The following is a 23,918-nucleotide window of genomic DNA, read 5'->3' on the forward strand; positions in this document are numbered from 1 at the left end:
AGGTGGTGGGGAAACACAGTGACAGGATTGAAGAGCCTTTCCCCTCTGACACCATATGAGAAAAATAGAGGTCAAAACATTGCATTTGGTGGGTGTCACTGGCCCCAAATCGGGTAGCTGTGAATGTTCCCTGAAATTATGTACTTAATCTTTACAACAGAGATTTTGGTAAGAATAGAGAAAACATTCAAGTAAGCAAAATGACTTTGTTCCTATCTAGATAAGATTTTTTCAACATCCTAATTTGCGGTTTTGATTCTATGCTTTTCCTCTTAACCCTACTTTAGGATTCCTCCTCCTGTTCCTTTCTTCCATGTATGTTCCTCTCCATCTTACAGTGCCCAGTATTGAGCCTTCCAGTTGTCCTGCAATTGTCAATGCTCTGGAGGATTTTGTGATGTATGTCACATGACCACCAGCTCGTTCCATATTTCCTTGGACAACAAATTGGAACACACAAGCCAAGCTACATTTAGGTCCATATATATTTCCAGGTATCCCACAGGACATTGACAGGGACAGGAGTTGGGTTCTGTGTTCCTGATTCCTGAACCTTCTCTTCTTATCACCTCTCATGTCATGTTTCTTCAAATGAACTCAAATCCACCCAGTTTCCAAGATGAAGGAAGGCATTGCATTTAATACCAAAAATATTCTTCGTTTTGTTTTGTTTTGTTTTGATTTTTCCGACAATGAACAACTAGATTTCTGGCTCAACATAATCCATAATCATTTATAAAAAGAATAATTATGGTTCATTGTCAGCTCTGTTTGGGGCTGCGAAAACTTTATGGCAATTCACCTGAATTTTAGAGGGCAAGATTGCAAGTTTCCATGCTACTTACAAGGACGTGAAAACGCATGGGTTGCTCTCTTAGTATCCACGCCAGAGGATCAAGGATAGATGAAATTTGTGAGGGTTATTGTTCTGTGCTCTAGGGGTCTAGACTCCTAACACCCTATCATCTTCCTTTGGGTTCCACACCTGTCAGGGCAGAAAGAAGAGTTTAATTCTTTGAGCTTGTATGTCCATAAGGGAAGGAGCTGGGAGAAGGCTTTTCTTAGTACTTCTGGATATATTATTTAGAATTGGAAGCTTCAAGGGTAGCTACAAAAGAAAGTCACATAGTCCAATAACTTCACCCAACTAATGGTTTTCCAAATGCACATCAACATACTAATGGTATTAGGTAGTATCCTTGTCACTTGCTTGGGTTGGGACTACCTAGCTAAGTCCCCTACAATGCCAGGGCCATAACAAGTGTTCCACCAGCAAGAGGCAAGATGAAGCCTAGGTTGTTTAGCCATAAGAGGGACGTCAAATGATTCTCATCTCTAGAGGTACACAGTAGGTAAATATTTAGTCAGCCGAGACTGCAGCCTGCCTACAAACAAAAGACACCATGGGAAGCAGCGTCACTGCTTACCTGTCCTGCCAGAAGGGAAGCACCTCTCCAAGTTTTAGCCTGCAACATAATAAGTATGAAGGTTATCAGAAAAGGAAATGCGTCTAGGCAATCTTGACTTTCTAAAGTGTCCCGACCTTCAAGTCTGCCAGCCGTTCAGTATTTCCCAGAACCAACTATTGAATTCATTTCCTCTCTTCCAATCCCCTCAGATTTTAGCCACTGTGGCAAAAATTTCTCTTCTTCTGATGGCTTCCTCAAAAGCTGTCTGTGAGAGCATGTTTGCCAGTGCCAGCAGACACAGTGTGGATGCCTCTCAGTGGGCAGCAAGGAAGTTCAACAAAGCAAAGAAGAGGCACTGCCTATAGCATTGCAGTATGGTCATTCTTAACTCCTCCTCCTTTCTCAAAGTCAAAACGACCAAGTTGCACAGAGGTGAAAGTCAGTAAGCCCAATGGTATCTTTGAGATTTCAGGGTGTCATTGAAATTTGTCCTCTGTGCATGGAATTCTCTCCTTGTTTATCCAACAGAGTGTTCCATTATTGACTTTAGATTTCTTCCCTGCCATGCAACCTCATCTTGGAAGAGAGGGGTATCCAAAGGTACCTTTTTGTCTACATGTATGTTACCATGTCTCGATTCATGGAACTCAAGTCTTCCACTTGGAAGAGCGTTGGAATCATCTACCATGCTTCAGGTTAAATCTGATGAAAATAAGATGTTTTCTACGCACTAACTGACTAGCCCGTGGTCAAATACACATGGGTTGCTTTTTATCAAGTATGTTGTACTACACATCTGAGATTACATGATGTCCTTGATTGGATATTCAAGCTTCAACCATGGCTTTAGAAATTGTGTATCCAACTAGTGTTACCAAGAGTCCTATGCTCCAGCTTCGTAAAAGTCTGTTAGTAGCAAGATACATATATATATATATATACATATATGTGTGTGTCAGTTCTGAATTAATTGTGTTCATCATGAGGATGTTAAGAAGATTCAGTGTGTGGTTCTTTCTTGTTTCATTGGAGAGTTAGCGCGTCTGATCCATTATCAGGATTGTGGGTCTACCATCTAGCAACATGTTCTTTAACAATATCTTTCTTTGTTTCATAAAGGAATAGTTGTTTTCATAGATCTTGGGTAACACGCAAATTTTGTTAGAATAGATGATTTGCATCTGTGTGAGAGTGGCAATAAGAAGATGAATGTACCCAGGAGGAAAACAGAAACAACAACAACAAATAACAGAAAGCAAAGCCCAATTGTCATTTCTCATGATGGATCAACTGAGATGGTTTCCATGCGAGAGAGAGATAGGTAAACACAACATGCTCTGGAAGATTTTGGCAGCTAAGACATAAATGATGAACACCAATAAAACTAGGGAATGTCTCAAACAGGTGCCCTGGCTTTTCACCTAGCCATTATTATCTAGAATTTACCCATCCTCCAACAGGAAAGACCATTTCAATTTTCCCTCTATATAAATTGAATGATACTTTAATTATTAGTTATACGTCAGCCTTTACACAACTTTGGGTAAAGTGCGAGGGCAGTCCTTGTCCTCCAATATTCTTGGGACTACTGGCATGAGCCCTAACCTCCCCTGCTGACACTTTACCACATATGTGCAAGGGTACATCGCCGGAGACTACTAATGAGCAGCACGTTCTTACATATAATTCATCAGTTCTTACATATTTTTTGAGTACGTCATTTGCACCTACAGTCATCTCTACCTGATATATGTGCCTACTCCTATAGTAAAGGTTGTCTCCCTATCACTTGGAATCATTTCTATCTCTTTGAAAATAGAAAGCAATGAAGATTGTATCAAACCAAGTATGGTACCATTATGAGGCCTTTTTCGAAAAATCTCAGAATCTGATGCCATACTGCACAGTTCTCATCCTCTCTGAAGAGGGAAGAGTGCAAGGCAGGCTCTGAACTCCTCATGGGTCTCACGAGGACCTCATATCTGGACCTCAGATCGCATCTGTTCAAGTCAGTCAACGTCCTCAGATACCTGTTGTCATCATAGATCCAGAAAGGCCTTCGCTCAACACATGAGTTTTCACCTACCAAGTGAAACCCCAGAGAGATAGACTCCTGGGCCTTGACAAGGAAGTTCAAAACTGTGCAGGAGGCATGTAGCTCATTCTGTCAAAGGTTCTGGGGAAACACAGAGGACAGGATTAAAGAGCCTTTCCCCTTTGACACCATATGAGAAAAATAGAGGTCAACACATTGCTTTGGTGGGTGTCACTGGCCCCAAATCGGGTACCTGTGAATGTTCCCTGAACTTATGTATTTAATCTTTACAACAAAGATTTGGTAAGAAGAGAGAAAACATTCAAGAAAGCAAAATGACTCTTTTTCCTATCTAGAAAAGATTTTTTCTACATCCTAATTTGCGGTTTTGATTCTATGCTCTTCCTCTTTACCCGCCTTTACACTTCCTCCTCCTGTTCCCTGTTTTCCGTGTATGTTCCTCTCCATCTTACAGTGCACAGTATTGAGCCTTCCAGTTGTCCTGCAATTGTCAATGCTCTGGAGGATTTTGTGATGTATGTCGCATGACCACCAGCTCCTTCCATATTTCCTTGGACAACAAAAAGCAACACACAGGCAAAGCTACATTTTGGTCCATATACATCACCAGGTATCCCACAGGACATTGACAGGGACAGGAGTTGGGTTCTGTGTGCCTGATTCCTGAACCTTCTCTTCTTATCACCTCTCATGTCATGTTTCTTCAAATGAACTCAACACCACCCAGTTTCCAAGATGAAGGTAGGCATTGCATTTAATACCAAAAATATTCTTAGTTTTGTTTTGTTTTGTTCTGACAATGGACAACTAGATTTCTGGCTCAACATAATCCATAATCATTTATAAAAAGAATAAATATGGTTCATTGTCAGCTCTGTTTGGGTTTTCGAAAACTTTATGGCAATTCACCTGAATTTTAGAGGGCAAGATTGCAAGTTTCCATGCTACTTACAAGGACATGAAAATGCATGGGTTGCTTTCTTAGTATCCACGCCAGAGAATCAAGGACAGATGAAATTTGTGAGGGTTATTGTTCTGTGCTCTAGGGGTCTAGACTCCTAACACCCTATCATCTTCCTTTGGGTTCCACCCCTGTCAGGGCAGATATAAGAGTTTAATTCTTTGAGCTTGAATGTCGATAAGGGAAGGAGCTGGGAGAAGGCTTTTCTTAGTACTTCTGGATATATTATTTAGAATTGGAAGCTTCAATGGTAGCTTCAAAAGAAAGTCAAGTATGCCAATAACTTCACCCAACTGTTGGTTTTCCAAATGCACCTCAAAATACTAATGGTATTAGGTAGTATCCTTGACACTTGCTTGGGTTGGGACTACCTAGCTAAGTCCCCTACAATGCCAGGGCCATAGCAAGTGTTCCACCATCAAGAGGCAAGATGAAGCCTAGGTTGTTTAGCCATGAGAGGGATGTTAAATAAATCTCATCTCTAGTGGTACACAGTAGGTAAATATTTCGTCAGGCGAGAATTCAGCCTGCTTACAAACAAAAGACACAATGGGAAGCAGCGTCACTTACCTGTCCTGCCAGAAGGGAAGCAACTCTCCAAGTTTTAGCCTGCAACATAATAAGTATGAAGGTTATCAGAAAAGGAAATGTGTTTAGGCAACCTTGACTTTCTAATGTGTCCCGACCTTCAAGTCTGCCAGGAGTTCAGTCTTTCCCAGAACCAACTATTGAATTCATTTCCTCCCTTCCAATCCCCTCAGATTTTAGCCACTGTGGCAAGGATTTCTCTTCTTCTGATGACTTCCTCAGAAGCTGTCTGTGAGAGCATCTTTGCCAGTGTCAGCAGGCACAGTGTGGACGCCTCTCAGTGGGCAGCTAGGAAGTTGGACAAAGCAAAGACAAAGCAGTGAGTATAGCATTGCAGTATGGTCATTCTTAACTCCTCCTTTCTCAAAGTCAAAGCGACCAAGTTGCAAAGAGGTGAAAGTCAGTAAGCCCAATGGTATCTTTGAGATTTCAGGGTGTCATTGAAATTTGTCCTCTGTGCATGGAATTCTCTCCTTGTTTATCCAACAGAGTGTTCCATAATTGACTTTAGATTTCTTCCCTGCCATGAAACCTCATCTTGGAAGATAGGGGAATCCAAAGGTACCTTTTTGTCTACATGTATGTTACCATGTCTCGATTCATGGAACTCAAGTATTCCACTTGGAAGAGCGTTGGAATCATCTACCATGCTTCAGGTTAAATCTGATGAAAAGAAGATGTTTTCTACGCACTAACTGACTAGCCCGTGGTCAAATACTCATGGGTTGCTTTTTATCGAGTATGTTGTACTACACATCTGAGATTACATGATGTCCTTGATTGGATATTCAAGCTTCAACCATGGCTTTAGAAATTCTGTATCCAGCAAGTGTTACCAAGAGTCCTATGCTCAAGCTTCGTAAAAGTCTGTTAGTAGTAAGATATATATATATACATATATGTGTGTGTCAGATCTGAATTAATTGTGTTCATCATGAGGATGTTAAGAAGATTCAGTGTGTGGTTCTTTCTTGTTTCATTGGAGAGTTAGCGCGATTGATCCATTATCAGGATTGTGGGTCTACCAGCTAGCAACATGTTCTTTAGAAATATCTTTCCTTGTTTCATAAAGGAATAGTTGTTTTCATAGATCTTGGGTAACACGCAAATTTTGTTAGAATAGATGATTTTTATCTGTGTGAGCGGCAATAAGAGGATGAATGTACCCAGGAGGAAAAGAAAAACAACAACAACAAGTAACAGAAAGCAAAGCCCAATTGTCATTTCTCATGATGGATCAACTGAGATGGTTTCCATGCGAGAAAGAGATAGGTAAACACAACATGCTCTGGAAGATTTTGGCAGCTAAGACATAAATTATGAACACCAATAAAACTGGGGAATGTCTCAAACAGGTGCCCTGGTTTCTCACCTAGCCATTATTATCTAGAATTTACCCAGCCTCCAACAGGAAAGACCATTTTAATTTTCCCTCTATATAAATTGAATGATCCTTTAATTATTAGTTATACGTCAGCCTTTACACAACTTTGGGAAAAGTGCGAGGGCAGTCATTGTCCTCCAATATTCTTGGGACTACTGGCATGAGCCCTAACCTCCCAGCCTGACACTTTACCACATATGTGCAAGGGTACATCGCGGGAGACTAGGAATGAGCAGCACGTTCTAATTCATCAGTTCTTACATATTTTTTGAGTACGTCATTTGCACCTACAGTCATCTCTACCTGATATATGTGCCTACTCCTATAGTAAAGGTTGTCTCCCTATCACTTGGAATCATTTCTATCTCTTTGAAAATAGAAAGCAATGAAGATTGTATCAAACCACGTATGGGTATTGTTATGAGGCCTTTTTCGAAAAATCTCAGAATCTGATGCCATACTGCACAGTTCTCATCCTCTCTGAAGAGGGAATAGTGCAAGGCAGGCTATGAACTCCTCATGGGTCTCACGAGGACCTCATATCTGGACCTCAGATCGCATCTGTTCAAGTCAGTCAACGTCCTCAGAGACCTGTTGTCATCATAGATCCAGAAAGGCCTTCGCTCAACACATGAGTTTTCACCTACCAAGTGAAATCCCAGAGAGCTAGACTCCTGGGCCTTGACAAGGAAGTTCAAAACTGTGCAGGAGGCATGTTGCTCATTCTGTCAAAGGTTCTGGGGAAACACAGAGGACAGGATTAAAGAGCCTTTCCCCTTTGACACCATATGAGAAAAATAGAGGTCAACACATTGCCTTTGGTGGGTGTCACTGGCCCCAAATCGGGTACCTGAAAATGTTCCTTGAATTTATGTATTTAATCTTTACAACAAAGATTTGGTAAGAATAGAGAAAACATTCAAGAAAGGAAAATGACTTTTTTCCTATCTAGATAAGATTTTTTCAACATCCTAATTTGCGGTTTTGATTCTATGCTCGTCATGTTAACCCGTCTTTACACTTCCTCCTCCTGTTCCCTGTCTTCCATGTATGTTCCTCTCCATCTTACAGTGCACAGTATTGAGCCTTCCAGTTGTCCTGCAATTGTCAATGCTCTGGAGGATTTTGTGATGTATGTCGCATGACCACCAGCTCCTTCCATATTTCCTTGGACAACAAAAAGCAACACACAGGCCAAGCTATATTTTGGTCCATATACATCACCAGGTATCCCACAGGACATTGACAGGGACAGGAGTTGGGTTCTGTGTGCCTGATTCCTGAACCTTCTCTTCTTATCACCTCTCATGTCATGTTTCTTCAAATGAACTCAACACCACCCAGGTTCCAAGATGAAGGAAGGCATTGCATTTAATAACAAAAATATTCTTAGTTTTGTTTTGTTTTGTTCTGACAATGGACAACTAGATTTCTGGCTCAACATAATCCATAATCATTTATAAAAAGAATAAATATGGTTCATTGTCAGCTCTGTTTGGGTTTTTGAAAACTTTATGGCAATTCACCTGAATTTTAGAGGGCAAGATTGCATGTTTCCATGCTACTTACAAGGAAGTGAAAACGCATGGGTTGCTCTCTTAGTATCCACGCCAGAGGATCAATGATAGATGAAATTTGTGAGGGTTATTGTTCTGTGCTCTAGGGGTCTAGACTCCTACACCCTATCATCTTCCCTTGGGTTCCACACCTGTCAGGGCAGAAAAAAAAGTTTAATTCTTTGAGCTTGAATGTCGATAAGGGAAGGAGCTGGGAGAAGGCTTTTCTTAGTACTTCTGGATATATTATTTAGAATTGGAAGCTTCAATGGTAGCTTCAAAAGAAAGTCAAATATGCCAATAACTTCACCCAACTGTTGGTTTTCCAAATGCACCTCAAAATACTAATGGTATTAGTTAGTATCCTTGTCAGTTGCTTGGGTTTGGTCTACCTAACTAAGTCCCCTACAATGCCAGGGCCATAGCAAGTGTTCCACCCTCAATAGGCAAGATGAAGCCTAGGTTGTTTAGCCATGAGAGGGACGTTAAATAAATCTCATCTCTTGTGGTACACAGTAGGTAAATATTTAGTCAGGCGAGAATGCAGCCTGTCTACAAACAAAAGACACAATTGGAAGCAGCGTCACTTACCTGTCCTGCCAGAAGGGAAGCACCTCTCCAAGTTTTAGCCTGCAACATAATAAGTATGAAGGTTATCAGAAAAGGAAATGCGTCTAGGCAACCTTGACTTTCTAAGTGTCCCGACCTTCAAGTCTGCCAGCCATTCAGTCTTTCCCAGAATCAACTATTGAATTCATTTCCTCCCTTCCAATCCCCTCAGATTTTCCCCACTCTGGCAAAAATTTCACTTCTTCTAATGGCTTCCTCAAAAGCTGTCTGTGAGAGCATCTTTGCCAGTGCCAGCAGACACAGTGTGGATGCCTCTCAGTGGGCAGCGGGGAAGTTGGACAAAGCTAAGAAGAGGCACTGCCTATAGCATTGCAGTATGGTCCTTCTTAACTCCTTGTTTCTCAAAGTCAAAATGAAAAAGTTGCACAGAGGTGAAAGTCAGTAAGCCCTACGGTATCTTTGAGATTTCAGGGTGTCATTGAAATTTGTCCGCTGTGCATGGAATTCTCTCCTTGTTTATCCAACAGAGTGTTCCAAAATTGACTTTAGATTTCTTCCCTGCCATACAACCTCATCTTGGAAGAGAGGGGAATCCAAAGGTTCCATTTGGTCTACATGAATGTTACCATTTCTCGATACATGGAACTCAAGTCTTCCACTTGGAAGAGTGTTGGAATCATCTACCATGCTTCAGGTTAAATCGGATGAAAAGAAGATATTTTCTACGCACTAACTGACTAGCCCGTGGTCAAATACTCTTGGGTTGCTTTTTATCGAGTATGTTGTACTACACATCTGAGATTACATGATGTCCTTGATTGGATATTCAAGCTTCAACCATGGCTTTAAAAATTGTGTATCCAACAAATGTTACCACGAGTCCTATGCTCCTGCTTCCTAAAAGTCTGTTAGTAGCAAGATATATATATATATACATATATATGTGTGTGTGTGTGTGTCAGATCTGAATTAATTGTGTTCATCATGAGGATGTTAAAAAGATTCAGTGTGTGGTTCTTTCTTATTTCATTGGAGAGTTAGCACGTCTGATCCATTATCAGGACTGTGGGTCTACCAGATAGCAACATGTTCTTTAGAAATATCTTTCCTTTGTTTTTTAAAGGAATAGATGTTTTCATAGAACTTGAGTTAAACGCAAATTTTGTTAGAAGAGATGATTTGCATCTGTGTGAGAGCGGCAATAAGAGGATGAATGTACCCAGGAGGAAAACAGAAACAACAACAAATAACAGAAAGCAAAGCCCAATTGTCATTTCTCATTTTGGATCAACTGAGATGGTTTCCATGCGAGAGAGAGATAAGTAAACACAACATGCTCTGGAAGATTTTGGCAGCTAAGACATAAATGATGAACACCAATAAAACTAGGGAATGTCTCCAACAGGTACCCTGGCTTCTCACCTAGCCATTATTATCTAGAATTTACCCAGCCTCCAACAGGAAAGACCATTTCAATTTTCCCTCCATATAAATTGAATGTTGCTGGAATTATTTGTTATACGTCAGCCTTTACACAACTTTGGGTAAAGGGCGAGGGCAGTCATTGTCCTCCAATATTCTTGGGACTACTGGCATGAGCCATAACATCCCCTTCTGACACTTTATCACATATGTGCAAGGGTACATTGACCGAGACTAGGAATGAGTAGCACGTTCGAATTCATCAGTTCCTAGATATTATTTGGTTACATCATTTGCACCTACAGTCATCTCTACCTGATATATGTGCCTACTCCTATAGTAAAGGCTGTCTCCCTATCACTTGGAATCATTTCATTCTCTTTGAAAATAGAAAGCAATGAAGAATGTATCAAACCAAGTATATGTACTGTTATGAGGCCTTTTTCGAAAAGTCTCCGAATCTGATGCCAAACTGCACAGTTCTCATCCAGTCTGTAGAGGGAGGAGTGCCAGGCAGGCTCTGAACTCCTCATGGGTCTCACGAGGACCTCATATCTGGACCTCAGATCGCATCTGTTCAAGTCAGTCAACGTCCTCAGATACCTGTTGTCATCATAGATCCAGAAAGGCCTTCGCTCAACACATGAGTTTTCACCTACCAAGTGAAACCCCAGAGAGCTAGACTCCTGGGCCTAGACAAGGAAGGTCAAAACTGTGCAGGAGGCATGTAGCTCATTCTGTCAAAGGTGGTGGGGAAACACAGAGGACAGGATTAAAGAGCCTTTCCCCTTTGACACCATATGAGAAAAATAGAGGTCAAAACATTGCATTTGTTTGGTGTCACTGGCCACAAATCAGGTACCTGTGAATATTCCCTGAACTTATGTACTTAATCTTTACAACAGAGATTTTGATAAGAATAGAGAAAACATTCAGTAAGCCAAATGACTTTGTTCCTATCTAGATAAGATTTTTTCAACATCCTAATTTGCGGTTTTGATTGTATGTTCTTCCTCTTTACCCTGCTTATAGGATTCCTCCTCCTGTTCCCTGTCTTCCATGTATGTTCCTCTCCATCTTATAGTGCACAGTATTGAGCCTTCCAGTTGTCCTGCAATTGTCAATGCTCTGGAGGATTTTGTGATGTATGTCACATGACCACCAGCTCGTTCCATATTTCCTTGGACAACAAATTGGAACACACAAACCAAGCTACATTTTGGTCCATATACATCACCAGGTATCCCACAGGACATTGACAGGAACAGGAGTTGGATTCTGCGTGCCTGATTCCTGAACCTGCTCTTCATATCACCTCTCATGTCATGTTTCTTCAAATGAACTCAAAACCACCCAGTTTCCAAGATGAAGGAAGGCATTGCATTTAATACCAAAAATATTCTTCGTTTTGTTTTGTTTTGGTTTGGTTTGGTTTGTTTTTTCTGACAATGGATAACTAGATTTCTGGCTCAACATAATCCATAATCATTTATAAAAAGAAAAATTATGGTTCATTGTCAGCTCTGTTTGGGGCTGCGAAAACTTTATAGCAATTCACCTGAATTTTAGAGGGCAAGATTGCAAGTTTCCATGCTATTTACAAGGACATGAAAACGCATGGGTTGCTTTCTTAGTATCCACTCAAGAGAATCAAGGATAGATGAAATTTGTGAGGGTTATTGTTCTGTGCTCTAGGGGTCGAGACTCCTAACACCATATCATCTTCCTTTGGGTTCCACACTTGTCAGGGCAGAAATAAGAGTTTAATTCATTGAGATTGATTGTCGATAAGGAAAGGAGCTGGGAGAAGGCTTTTCTTAGTACTTCTGGATATATTATTTAGAATTGGAAGCTTCAATGGTAGCTTCAAAAGAAAGTCGAATATGCCTAAAACTTCACCCAACTGTTGGTTTTCCAAATGCACCTCAACATACTAATGGTATTAGGTAGTATCCTTGTCACTTGCTTGGGTTGGGACTACCTAGCTAAGTCCCCTACAAAGCCAGGGCCATAGCAAGTGTTCCTCCAGCAAGAGGCAAGATGAAGCTTAGGTTGTTTAGCCATGAGAGAGACGTCAAATAAATCTCATCTCTAGAAGTACACAGTAGGTAAATATTTAGACAACCGAGATTTCAGCCAGCCTACAAACAAAAGACACCATGGGAAGCAGCGTAACTGCTTACCTGTCCTGCCAGAAGTGAAGCACCTCTCCAAGTTTTAGCCTGCAACATAATAAGTATGAAGGTTATCAGAAAAGGAAATGCGTCTAGGCAACCTTGACTTTCTAAGTGTCCCGACCTTCAAGTCTGCCAGCCGTTCAGTCTTTCCCAGAATCAACTATTGAATTCATTTCCTCCTTTCCAATCCCCTCAGATTTTCGCCACTCTGGCAAGAATTTCACTTCTTCTAATGGCTTCCTCAAAAGCTGTCTGTGAGAGCATCTTTGCCAGTGCCAGCAGACACAGTGTGGATGCCTCTCAGTTGGCAGCAGGGAAGTTGGACAAAGCAAAGAAGAGGCACTGCCTATAGCATTGCAGTATGGTCCTTCTTAACTCCTTGTTTCTCAAAGTCAAAATGAACAAGTTGCACAGAGGTGAAAGTCAGTAAGCCCTACGGTATCTTTGAGATTTCAGGGTGTCGTTGAAATTTGTCCTCTGTGCATGGAATTCTCTCCTTGTTTATCCAACAAAGTGTTCCAAAATTGACTTTAGATTTCTTCCCTGCCATGCAACCTCATCTTGGAAGAGAGGGGAATCCAAAGGTTCCATTTGGTCTACATGAATGTTACCATTTCTCGATACATGGAACTCAAGTCTTACACTTGGAAGAGCGTTGGAATCATCTACCATGCTTCAGGTTAAATCGGATGAAAAGAAGATGTTTTCTACGCACTAACTGACTAGCCCGTGGTCAAATACTCATGGGTTGCTTTTTATCGAGGATGTTGTACTACACATCTGAGATTACATGATGTCCTTGATTGGATATTCAAGCTTCAACCATGGCTTTAAAAATTGTGTATCCAACAAATGTTACCACGAGTCCTATGCTCCTGCTTCCTAAAAGTCTGTTAGTAGCAAGATATATATATATATATATATATATATATATATATATATATATATATATATATATATGCGTATATATATTAGTGTGTGTGTGTGTGTGTGTGTCAGTTCTGAATTAATTGTGTTCATCATGAGGATGTTAAAAAGATTCAGTGTGTGGTTCTTTCTTGTTTCATTGGAGAGTTAGCATGTCTGATCCATTATCAGGACTATGGGTCTACCAGATAGCAATATGTTCTTTAGAAATATCTTTCCTTTGTTTTTTAAAGGAATAGTTGTTTTCATAGAACTTGGGTTAAACGCAAATTTTGTTAGAATAGATGATTTGCATCTGTGTGAGAGCGGCAATAAGAGGATGAATGTACCCAGGAGGAAAACAGAAACAACAACAAATAACAGAAAGCAAAGCCCAATTGTCATTTCTCATTTTGGATCAACTGAGATGGTTTCCATGCGAGAGAGAGATAAGTAAACACAACATGCTCTGGAAGATTTTGGCAGCTAAGTCATAAATGATGAACACCAATAAAACTAGGGAATGTCTCCAACAGGTACCCTGGCTTCTCACCTAGCCATTATTATCTAGAATTTACCCAGCCTCCAACAGGAAAGACCATTTCAATTTTCCCTCTATATAAATTGAATGATGCTGGAATTATTTGTTATATGTTAGCCTTTACACAACTTTGGGTAAAGGGCGAGGGCAGTCATTGTCCTCCAATATTCTTGGGACTACTGGCATGAGCCATAACGTCCCCTCCTGACACTTTACCACATATGTGCAAGGGTACATCGACCGAGACTAGGAATGAGCAGCACGTTCGAATTCATCAGTTCTTAGATATATTTTGGTTACGTCTTTTGCACCTACAGTCATCTCTACCTGATATATATGCCTACTCCTATAGTAAAGGCTGTCTCCCTATCACTTGGAATCATTTCATTCTCTTTGAAAATAGAAAGCAATGAAGAATGTATCAAACCAAGTATATGTACTGTTATGAGGCCTTTTTCGAAAAGTCTCCGAATCTGATGCCAAACTGCACAGTTCTCATCCTGTCTGTAGAGGGAGGAGTGCCAGGCAGGCTCTGAAATCCTCATGGGTCTCACGAGGACCTCATATCTGGACCTCAGATCGCATCTGTTCAAGTCAGTCAACGTCCTAAGATACCTGTTTTCATCAGAGATCCAGAAAGGCCTTCGCTCAACACATGAGTTTTCACCTACCAAGTGAAACCCCAGAGAGCTAGACTCCTGGGCCTAGACAAGGAAGGTCAAAACTGTGCAGGAGGCATGTAGCTCATTCTGTCAAAGGTGGTGGGGAATCACAATGACAGGATTGAAGAGCCTTTCCCCTCTGACACCATATGAGAAAAATAGAGGTCAAAACATTGCATTTTTTGGGTGTCACTGGCCACAAATCAGGTACCTGTGAATATTCCCTGAACTTATGTACTTAATCTTTACAACAGAGATTTTGGTAAGAATAGAGAAAACATTCAAGTAAGCCAAATGACTTTGTTCCTATCTAGATAAGATTTTTTCAACATCCTAATTTGCGGTTTTGATTGTATGTTCTTCCTCTTTACCCTGCTTATAGGATTCCTCCTCCTGTTCCCTGTCTTCCATGTATGTTCCTCTCCATCTTACAGTGCCCAGTATTGAGCCTGCCCATTTTCCTGCAATTTTCAATGCTCTGGAGGATTTTGTGATGTATGTCACATGACCACCAGCTCGTTCCATATTTCCTTGGACAACAAATTGGAACACACAAACCAAGCTACATTTTGGTCCATATACAACACCAGGTATCCCACAGGACATTGACAGGGGCAGGAGTTGGATTCTGTGTGCCTGATTCCTGAACCTGCTCTTCTTATCACCTCTCATGTCATTTTTCTTCAAATGAACTCAAAACCACCCAGTTTCCAAGATGAAGGAAGGCATTGCATTTAATACCAAAAATATTCTTTGTTTTGTTTTGTTTTTTTCTGACAATGGATAACTAGATTTCTGGCTCAAGATAATCCATAATCATATATAAAACGAAAAATTATGGTTCATTGTCAGCTCTGTTTGGGGCTGCGAAAACTTTATGGCAATTCACCTGAATTTTAGAGGGCAAGATTGCAAGTTTCCATGCTACTTACAAGGACGTGAAAACGCATGGGTTGCTTTCTTAGTATCCACTCAAGAGAATCAAGGATAGATGAAATTTGTGAGGGTTATTGTTCTGTGCTCTAGGGGTCGAGACTCCTAACACCGTATCATCTTCCTTTGGGTTCCACACCTGTCAGGGCAGAAAGAAGAGTTTAATTCATTGAGATTGATTGTCGATAAGTGAAGGAGCTGGGAGAAGGCTTTTCTTAGTACTTCTGGATATATTATTTAGAATTGGAAGCTTCAATGGTAGCTTCAAAACAAAGTCAAATATGCCAATAACTTCACCCAACTGTTAGTTTTCCAAATGCACCTCAACATACTGATGTTATTAGGTAGTATCCTTGTCACTTGCTTGGGTTGGGACTACCTAGCTAAGTCCCCTACAAAGCCAGGGCCATAGCAAGAGTTCCTCCAGCAAGAGGCAAGATGAAGCCTAGGTTGTTTAGCCATGAGAGGGACGTCAAATAAATCTCATCTCTAAAAGTACACAGTAGGTAAATATTTAGTCAGCCGAGATTTCAGCCTGCCTACAAACAAAAGACACCATGGGAAGCAGCGTCACTGCTTACCTGTCCTGCCAGAAGCGAAGCACCTCTCCAAGTTTTAGCCTGCAACATAATAAGTATGAAGGTTATCAGAAAAGGAAATGCATCTAGGCAACCTTGACTTTCTAAAGTGTCCCGACCTTCAAGTCTTCCAGCCGTTCAGTCTTTCCCAGAACCAACTATTGAATTCATTTCCTCCCTTCCAATCCCCTCAGATTTTAGCCACTGTGGCAAGAATTTCACTTCTTCTGATGGCTTCCTCAAAAGCTGTCTGTGAGAGCATCTTTGCCAGTGCCAGCAGACACAGTGTGGACGCCTCTCAGTGGGCAGCAGGGAAGTTGGACAAAGCAAAGAAGAGGCACTGCCTATAGCATTGCAGTATGGTCATTCTTTTTTTTTTTTTTTTCAATGCTGTTTATTCAGGAACATTGAAGAATCCTCGGACCCTGGGGAAAGTCAGCCCACAGCTTAAATAGCCTCTGTGTAGCCAACCCAGGCGTGCCACGGGGGCAATGCAGATAGGTCCACATACATGGAAGCAAGCCAGATCCTCGGCCTTAGCCAAATGTGGAGTTGTTCGTGACAGAGAGCACTCACCATCAGGAAGGTGGAAGGCGGAAACCAGCTCCATCTTTAAGGCATAGCATTCCGCAGCTCTCTACAGTTCCCCCTTTTTGTTTTAGACGCATCAGGCAAGAGTAGAGGTCTGATCTCTGATATTAGAAATAAATTGGGACTTTGTACAGATGTTCATTTAGGTGTCATCCACCCAAAGAGCATCAGACCCATCCGATACCTTTTTCTCAGAGGCGGGACCTGGGGCATCAACCTGCATCCAATCAGACATGGTCTTCTCTGGGTCCAAAGCGGCTGACCCTGAGTGCAGTGCTTAGCCTCGCATCCTGAGCTTATCATTTTAGCTTTTTCTGGTATCCAACCATGCTTGGGGGAATGTCCTGCTTCATGGCTGTAAAGGCCTGAATGATCATGGCTGCATCACACTGTTGTGAGACTCTAATCTTGCATATATACCACAGGCAAACCAAGGAGACCAACACCAGAAGGCCTGCTAACACTCCCATGCCCGCCCATTCCTTCAGATGGTTCATTGCTGCAGCAATCCATGTTGATAATCCTGTGGCTAGTCCTGCGTCCACTCTGGTAGAATTTACTGTGACAATGGCCACTCTCAGCTGCTCCATCGTAGTATCGAATTCTCCAGTCCAATTATCTAAAATATAGCTCGACAATTGTTTAGACAGATTTGCAGCACAGGAAAAATTCTCATGTTGTATGCTAGTGACACAAAGTCCAGCATACTTTCATTGACAGCCAGGTTGAGCGATTTGCCATAGGGTATCTATTTGCTCCTACAAGAGGTCAATCCTCTGATTGGACACCATCAAGCTTCCTTTTAGTTGAGCATTAATTCCTTTATGTACAACAAAGGCATGAGCTACATTGGCTTAATGATTATTCAGGGTCTGAACTGACAGACTACAATAAGAAAGGAGAGGAGATCCTCCCCTATTAGTGGACTTGGGGAGTGGCATGCAAGCAGAGGGAGGAGGGAGGGTGGGATTGGGAGGAGAGGAGGGAGGGGCTAATGGGGGGATGCAGAATGAATAAAGTGTAATTGATGAAAAATTTAAGAAAAAAGGAAAAAAATAATTTAATAACCTTAAATGAATTTCAAAATTGGAGGAAAACATGGAGTTAGTCAATTGGCATGGAGCACGTCTCGCCCCTGGGGGCAATGGTCTCCTGAACTTTCTCAGACCTCGGACACCACCACTGCTAGTTCTAGAACTGACGCAGGATGTTCCAACGAGGGGTTAAGGCTTCTCATAATGTTTCCTATAAGCCCACACCTGTTTGTCTATATCCCCCATTTTTATTCATTATTAGCCAGATAGAGTCAAGTAATTGTGGTAATGATACTTGCTTTTTTGCCCAATGCTGGAATGCTAGTAAATTTAGGTATGCCCTGGTTACTCGCATGCCTCGCTGGGTGCCTGTGCCCATTGATGCCCCTCACGCTATGACTCTCTTCAGACAGAAAAGGGATCTTGGAACTACAGCCACCATTGTTACTACCATCTCATTGACAGCTGTTGGAGCTACCACCAGGGCATTAGCCATGAGTCATACTGTGCAGTATGGTCATTCTTAACTCCTGGTTTCTCAAAGTCAAAATGAACAAGTTGCACAGAGGTGAAAGTCAGTAAGCCCTATGGTATCTTTGAGATTTCAGGGTGTCATTGAAATTTGTCCTCTGTGCATGGAATTCTCTCATGTTTATCCAACAGAGTGTTCCATAATTGACTTTAGATTTCTTCCCTGCCATGCAACCTCATCTTGGAAGAGAGGGGAATCCAAAGGTGCCTGTTTGTCTATATGTATGTTACCATGTATCGATTCATGGAACTCAAGTATTCCACTTGGAAGAGCGTTGGAATCATCTACCATGCTTCAGGTTAAATCTGATGAAAAGAAGATGTTTTCTACTCACTAACTGACTAGCCCGTGGTCAAATACTCATGGGTTGCTTTTTATCGAGTATGTTGTACTACAAATCTGAGATTACATGATGTCCTTGATTGGATATTCAAGCGTCAACCATGGCTTTAGAAATTGTGTATCCAGCAAGTGTTACCAAAAGTCCTATGCTCCTGCTTCCTAAAAGTCTGTTAGTAGTAAGATATACATACATATATATATATATATATATATATATATATATATATATATATATATGTGTGTGTGTGTGTGTGTGTCAGTTCTGAATTAATTGTGTTCATCATGAGGATATTAAGAAGATTCAGTGTGTGGTTCTTTCTTGTTTCATTGGAGAGTTAGCGCGTCTGATCCATTATCAGGACTGTGGGTCTACCAGCTAGCAACATGTTCTATAGACATATCTTTCCTTTGTTTTTTAAAGGAATAGTTGTTTTCATAGATATTGGGTAACACGCAAATTTTGTTAAAAGAGATGATTTGCATCTGTGTGAGTGCAGCAATAAGAGGATGAATGTACCAAGGAGGAAAATAGAAACAAAAACAACGAATAACAGAAAGCAAAGCCCAATTGTCATTTCTCATGATGGATCAACTGAGAGGGTTTCCATGCGAGAGAGAGATAGGTAAACACAACATGCTCTGGAATATTTTGGCAGCTAAGACATACTTGATGAACACCAATAAAACTAGGGAATGTCTCAAACAGGTGCCCTGGCTTATCACCTAGCCATTATTATCTAGAATTTACCCAGGCTCCAACAGGAAAGATCATTTCAAATTTCTCTCTATATAAATTGAATGGTCCTGGAATTATTAGTTATACGTCAGCCTTTACACAACTTTGGGTAAATGGCGAGGGCAGTCATTGTCCTCCAATATTCTTGGGACTACTGGCATGAGCCATAAAATCCGCTCCTGACACTTTACCACATATGTGCAAGGGTACATCGACCGAGACTAGGAATGAGCACCACGTTCGAATTCATCAGTTCTTAGATATTTTTTGAGTATATCATTTGCACCTACAGTCATCTCTACCTGATATATGTGCCTACTCTTATAGTAAAGGCTGTCTCCCTATCACTTGGAATCATTTCAATCTCTTTGAAAATAGAAAGCAATGAAGAATGTATCAAACCAAGTATGGGTACTTTTATGAGGCCTTTTTCGAAAAATCGCAGAATCTGATGCCAAACTGCACCGTTCTCATCCTCTCTGAAGAGGGAAGAGTGCCAGGCAGGCTCTGAAATCCTCATGGGTCTCACAAGGTCCTCATATCTGGACCTCAGATTACATCTGCTCAAGTCAGTCAACGTCCTCAGATACCTGTTGTCATCATAGATCCAGAAAGGCCTTCGCTCAACACATGAGTTTTCACCTACCAAGTGAAACCCCAGAGAGCTAGACTCCTGGGCCTTGACAAGGAAGTTCAAAATTGTGCAGGAGGCATGTAGCTCATTCTGTCAAAGGTGGTGGGGGAACACAGTGACAGGATTGAAGATCCTTTCCCCTCTGACACCATATGAGAAAAATAGAGGTCAAAACATTGCATTTGGTGGGTGTCACTGGCCCCAAATCGGGTAGCTGTGAATGTTCCCTGAAATTATGTACTTAATCTTTACAACAGAGATTTTGGTAAGAATAGAGAAAACATTCAAGTAAGCAAAATGACTTTGTTCCTATCTAGATAATATTTTTTCAACATCCTAATTTGCGGTTTTGATTCTATGCTCTTCCTCTTAACCCTACTTTAGGATTCCTCCTCCTGTTCCTTTCTTCCATGTATGTTCCTCTCCATCTTACAGTGCCCAGTATTGAGCCTTCCAGTTGTCCTGCAATTGTCAATGCTCTGGAGGATTTTGTGATGTATGTCACATGACCACCAGCTCGTTCCATATTTCCTTGGACAACAAATTGGAACACACAAGGGAAGCTACATTTTGGTCCATATACATTTCCAGGTATCCCACAGGACATTGACATGGACAGGAGTTGGGTTCTGTGTTCCTGATTCCTGAACCGTCTCTTCTTATCACCTCTCATGTCATGTTTCTTCAAATGAACTCAAATCCACCCAGTTTCCAAGATGAAGGAAGGCATTGCATTTAATACCAAAAATATTCTTCGTTTTGTTTTGTTTTGTTTTGATTTTTCCGACAATGGACAACTAGATTTCTGGCTCAACATAATCCATAATCATTTATAAAAAGAAAAATTATGGTTCATTGTCAGCTCTGTTTGGAGCTGCGAAAACTTTATGGCAATTCACTTGAATTTTAGAGGGCAAGATTGCAAGTTTCCATGCTACTTACAAGGACGTGAAAACGCATGGGTTGCTCTCTTAGTATCCACGCCAGAGGATCAAGGATAGATGAAATTTGTGAGGGTTATTGTTCTGTGCTCTAGGGGTCTAGACTCCTAACACCCTATCATCTTCCTTTGGGTTCCACACCTGTCAGGGCAGAAAGAAGAGTTTAATTCTTTGAGCTTGAATGTCCATAAGTGAAGGAGCTGGGAGAAGGCTTTTCTTAGTACTTCTGGATATATTATTTAGAATTGGAAGCTTCAAGGGTAGCTACAAAAGAAAGTCACATAGTCCAATAACTTCACCCAACTAATGGTTTTCCAAATGCACATCAACATACTAATGGTATTAGGTAGTATCCTTGTCACTTGCTTGGGTTGGGACTACCTAGCTAAGTCCCCTACAATGCCAGGGCCATAACAAGTGTTCCACCAGCAAGAGGCACCTAGGTTGTTTAGCCATAAGAGGGACGTCAAATGATTCTCATCTCTAGAGGTACACAGTAGGTAAATATTTAGTCAGCCGAGACTGCAGCCTGCCTACAAACAAAAGACACCATGGGAAGCAGCGTCACTGCTTACCTGTCCTGCCAGAAGGGAAGCACCTCTCCAAGTTTTAGCCTGCAACATAATAAGTATGAAGGTTATCAGAAAAGGAAATGCGTCTAGGCAACCTTGACTTTCTAAAGTGTCCCGACCTTCAAGTCTGCCAGCCGTTCAGTATTTCCCAGAACCAACTATTGAATTCATTTCCTCCCTTCCAATCCCCTCAGATTTTAGCCACTGTGGCAAAAATTTCTCTTCTTCTGATGGCTTCCTCAAAAGCTGTCTGTGAGAGCATCTTTGCCAGTGCCAGCAGACTCAGTGTGGACGCCTCTCAGTGGGCAGCAAGGAAGTTCAACAAAGCAAAGAAGAGGCACTGCCTATAGCATTGCAGTATGGTCATTCTTAACTCCTCCTCGTTTCTCAAAGTCAAAACGAACAAGTTGCACAGTGGTGAAAGTCAGTAAGCCCTATGGTATCTTTGAGATTTCAGGGTGTCATTGAAATTTATGCTCTGTGCATGGAATTCTTTCCTTGTTTATCCAACAGAGTGCCTCTTTGTCTACATGTATGTTACCATGTCTCGATTCATGGAACTCAAGACTTCCACTTGGAAGAGCGTTGGAATCACTGGGTTGCTTTTTACCGAGTATGTTGTACTACACATCTGAGATTACATGATGTCCTTGATTGGATATTCAAGCTTCAACCATGGCTTTAGAAATTGTGTATCCACCAAGTGTTACCAAGAGTCCTATGCTCCAGCTTCATAAAAGTCTATTAGTAGTAAGATATATATATATATATACATATATGTGTGTGTCATATCTGAATTAATTGTGTTCATCATGAGGATGTTAAGAAGATTCAGTGTGTGGTTCTTTCTTGTTTCATTGAAGAGTTAGCGCATCTGATCCATTATCAGGACTGTGGGTCTACCAGCTAGCAACATGTTCTTTAGAAATATCTTTCCTTGTTTCATAAAGGAATAGTTGTTTTCATAGATCTTGGGTAAAACGCAAATTTTGTTAAAATAGATGATTTGCATCTGTGTGAGAGCGGCAATCAGAGGATGAATGTACCCAGGAGGAAAACAGAAACAACAACAACAAATAACAGAAAGCAAAGCCCAATTGTCATTTCCATGATGGATCAACAGATATGGTTTCCATGCGAGAGAGAGATAGGTAAACACAACATGCTCTGGAAGATTTTGGCAGCTAAGACATAAATGATGAACACCAATAAAACTAGGGAATGTCTCCAACAGGTGCCCTGGCTTCTCACCTAGCCATTATTATCTAGAATTTACCCAGCCTCCAACAGGAAAGACCATTTCAATTTTCCCTCTATATAAATTGAATGATCCTTTAATTATTAGTTATACGTCAGCCTTTACACAACTTTGGGTAAAGTGCGAGGGCAGTCATTGTCCTCCAATATTCTTGGGACTACTGGCATGAGCCCTAACCTCCCCTCCTGACACTTTACCACATATGTGCAAGGTACATCGCCGGAGACTAGGAATGAGCAGCACGTTCGAATTCATCAGTTCTTACATATTTTTTGAGTACGTCATTTGCACCTACAGTCATCTCTACCTGATATATGTGCCTACTCCTATAGTAAAGGTTGTCTCCCTATCACTTGGAATCATTTCTATCTCTTTGAAAATAGAAAGCAATGAAGATTGTATCAAACCAAGTATGGGTACTGTTATGAGGCCTTTTTCGAAAAATTTCAGAATCTGATGCCATAATGCACAGTTCTCATCCTCTCTGAAGAGGGAAGAGTGCGCGGCAGGCTCTGAAATCCTCATGGGTCTCACGAGGACCTCATATCTGGACCTCAGATCGCATCTGTTCAAGTCAGTCAACGTCCTCAGAGACCTGTTGTCATCATAGATCCAGAAAGGCCTTCGCTCAACACATGAGTTTTCACCTACCAAGTGAAACCCCAGAGAGCTAGACTCCTGGGCCTTGACAAGGAAGTTCAAAACTGTGCAGGAGGCATGTAGCTCATTCTGTCAAAGGTTCTGGGGAAACACAGAGGACAGGATTAAAGAGCCTTTCCCCTTTGACACCATATGAGAAAAATAGAGGTCAACACATTGCCTTTGGTGGGTGAAACTGGCCCCAAATCGGGTACCTGTGAATGTTCCCTGAACTTATGTATTTAATCTTTACAACAAAGATTTGGTAAGAATAGAGAAAACATTCAAGAAAGCAAAATGACTTTTTTTCCTATCTAGATAAGATTTTTTCAACATCCTAATTTGCGGTTTTGATTCTATGCTCTTCATGTTAACCCGCCTTTACACTTCCTCCTCCTGTTCCCTGTCTTCCATGTATGTTCCTCTCCATCTTACAGTGCGCAGTACTGAGCCTTCCAGTTGTCCTGGAATTGTCAATGCTCTGGAGGATTTTGTGATGTATGTCGCATGACCACCAGCTCCTTCCATATTTCCTTGGACAACAAAAAGCAACACACAGGCCAAGCTACATTTTGGTCCATATACATCACCAGGTATCCCACAGGACATTGACAGGGACAGGAGTTGGGTTCTGTGTGCCTGATTCCTGAAACTTCTCTTCGTATCACCTCTCATGTCATGTTTTTTCAAATGAACTCAACACCACCCAGTTTCCAAGATGAAGGAAGGCATTGCCTTTAATACCAAAAATATTCTTAGTTCTGTTTTGTTTTGTTCTGACAATGGACAACTAGATTTCTGGCTCAACATAATCCATAATCATTTATAAAAAGAATAAATATGCTTCATTGTCAGCTCTGTTTGGGTTTTCAAAACTTTATGGCAATTCACCTGAA

General features: G+C 41.2%; 1 long non-coding RNA gene and 6 other non-coding genes across 7 annotated transcripts in view; all 7 read right to left on the reverse strand.

The window, feature by feature from the left end:
- Positions 1-3,393: 3,393 nt before the first annotated feature.
- Positions 3,394-3,458, reverse strand: LOC132647737 (small nucleolar RNA SNORD109A). Its single transcript, XR_009586080.1, has one exon. It is a non-coding gene; the product is annotated as a small nucleolar RNA SNORD109A (small nucleolar RNA).
- Positions 3,459-6,943: 3,485 nt separating this feature from the next.
- On the reverse strand, positions 6,944-7,008 carry LOC132647788 (small nucleolar RNA SNORD109A). Its single transcript, XR_009586131.1, has one exon. It is a non-coding gene; the product is annotated as a small nucleolar RNA SNORD109A (small nucleolar RNA).
- A 999-nt stretch (positions 7,009-8,007) lies between these two features.
- The window catches only part of LOC132647037 (uncharacterized), a 178,160-nt gene continuing 162,249 nt past the window's right edge, over positions 8,008-23,918 (reverse strand). Inside the window, exon 4 of the long non-coding RNA XR_009585324.1 lies at positions 8,008-8,106. This is a non-coding gene — a long non-coding RNA (uncharacterized LOC132647037). The remainder of the gene's footprint in view (positions 8,107-23,918) is intronic.
- LOC132647738 (small nucleolar RNA SNORD109A) lies at positions 10,504-10,568 on the reverse strand. Its single transcript, XR_009586081.1, has one exon. It is a non-coding gene; the product is annotated as a small nucleolar RNA SNORD109A (small nucleolar RNA).
- On the reverse strand, positions 14,140-14,204 carry LOC132647417 (small nucleolar RNA SNORD109A). Its single transcript, XR_009585785.1, has one exon. It is a non-coding gene; the product is annotated as a small nucleolar RNA SNORD109A (small nucleolar RNA).
- Positions 19,523-19,587, reverse strand: LOC132647599 (small nucleolar RNA SNORD109A). The gene has a single exon (XR_009585946.1). It is a non-coding gene; the product is annotated as a small nucleolar RNA SNORD109A (small nucleolar RNA).
- On the reverse strand, positions 22,933-22,997 carry LOC132647790 (small nucleolar RNA SNORD109A). Its single transcript, XR_009586133.1, has one exon. It is a non-coding gene; the product is annotated as a small nucleolar RNA SNORD109A (small nucleolar RNA).

The sequence above is a fragment of the Meriones unguiculatus genome, chromosome 14 (assembly GCF_030254825.1).
Source record: "Meriones unguiculatus strain TT.TT164.6M chromosome 14, Bangor_MerUng_6.1, whole genome shotgun sequence".
NCBI lineage: Eukaryota > Metazoa > Chordata > Mammalia > Rodentia > Muridae > Meriones > Meriones unguiculatus.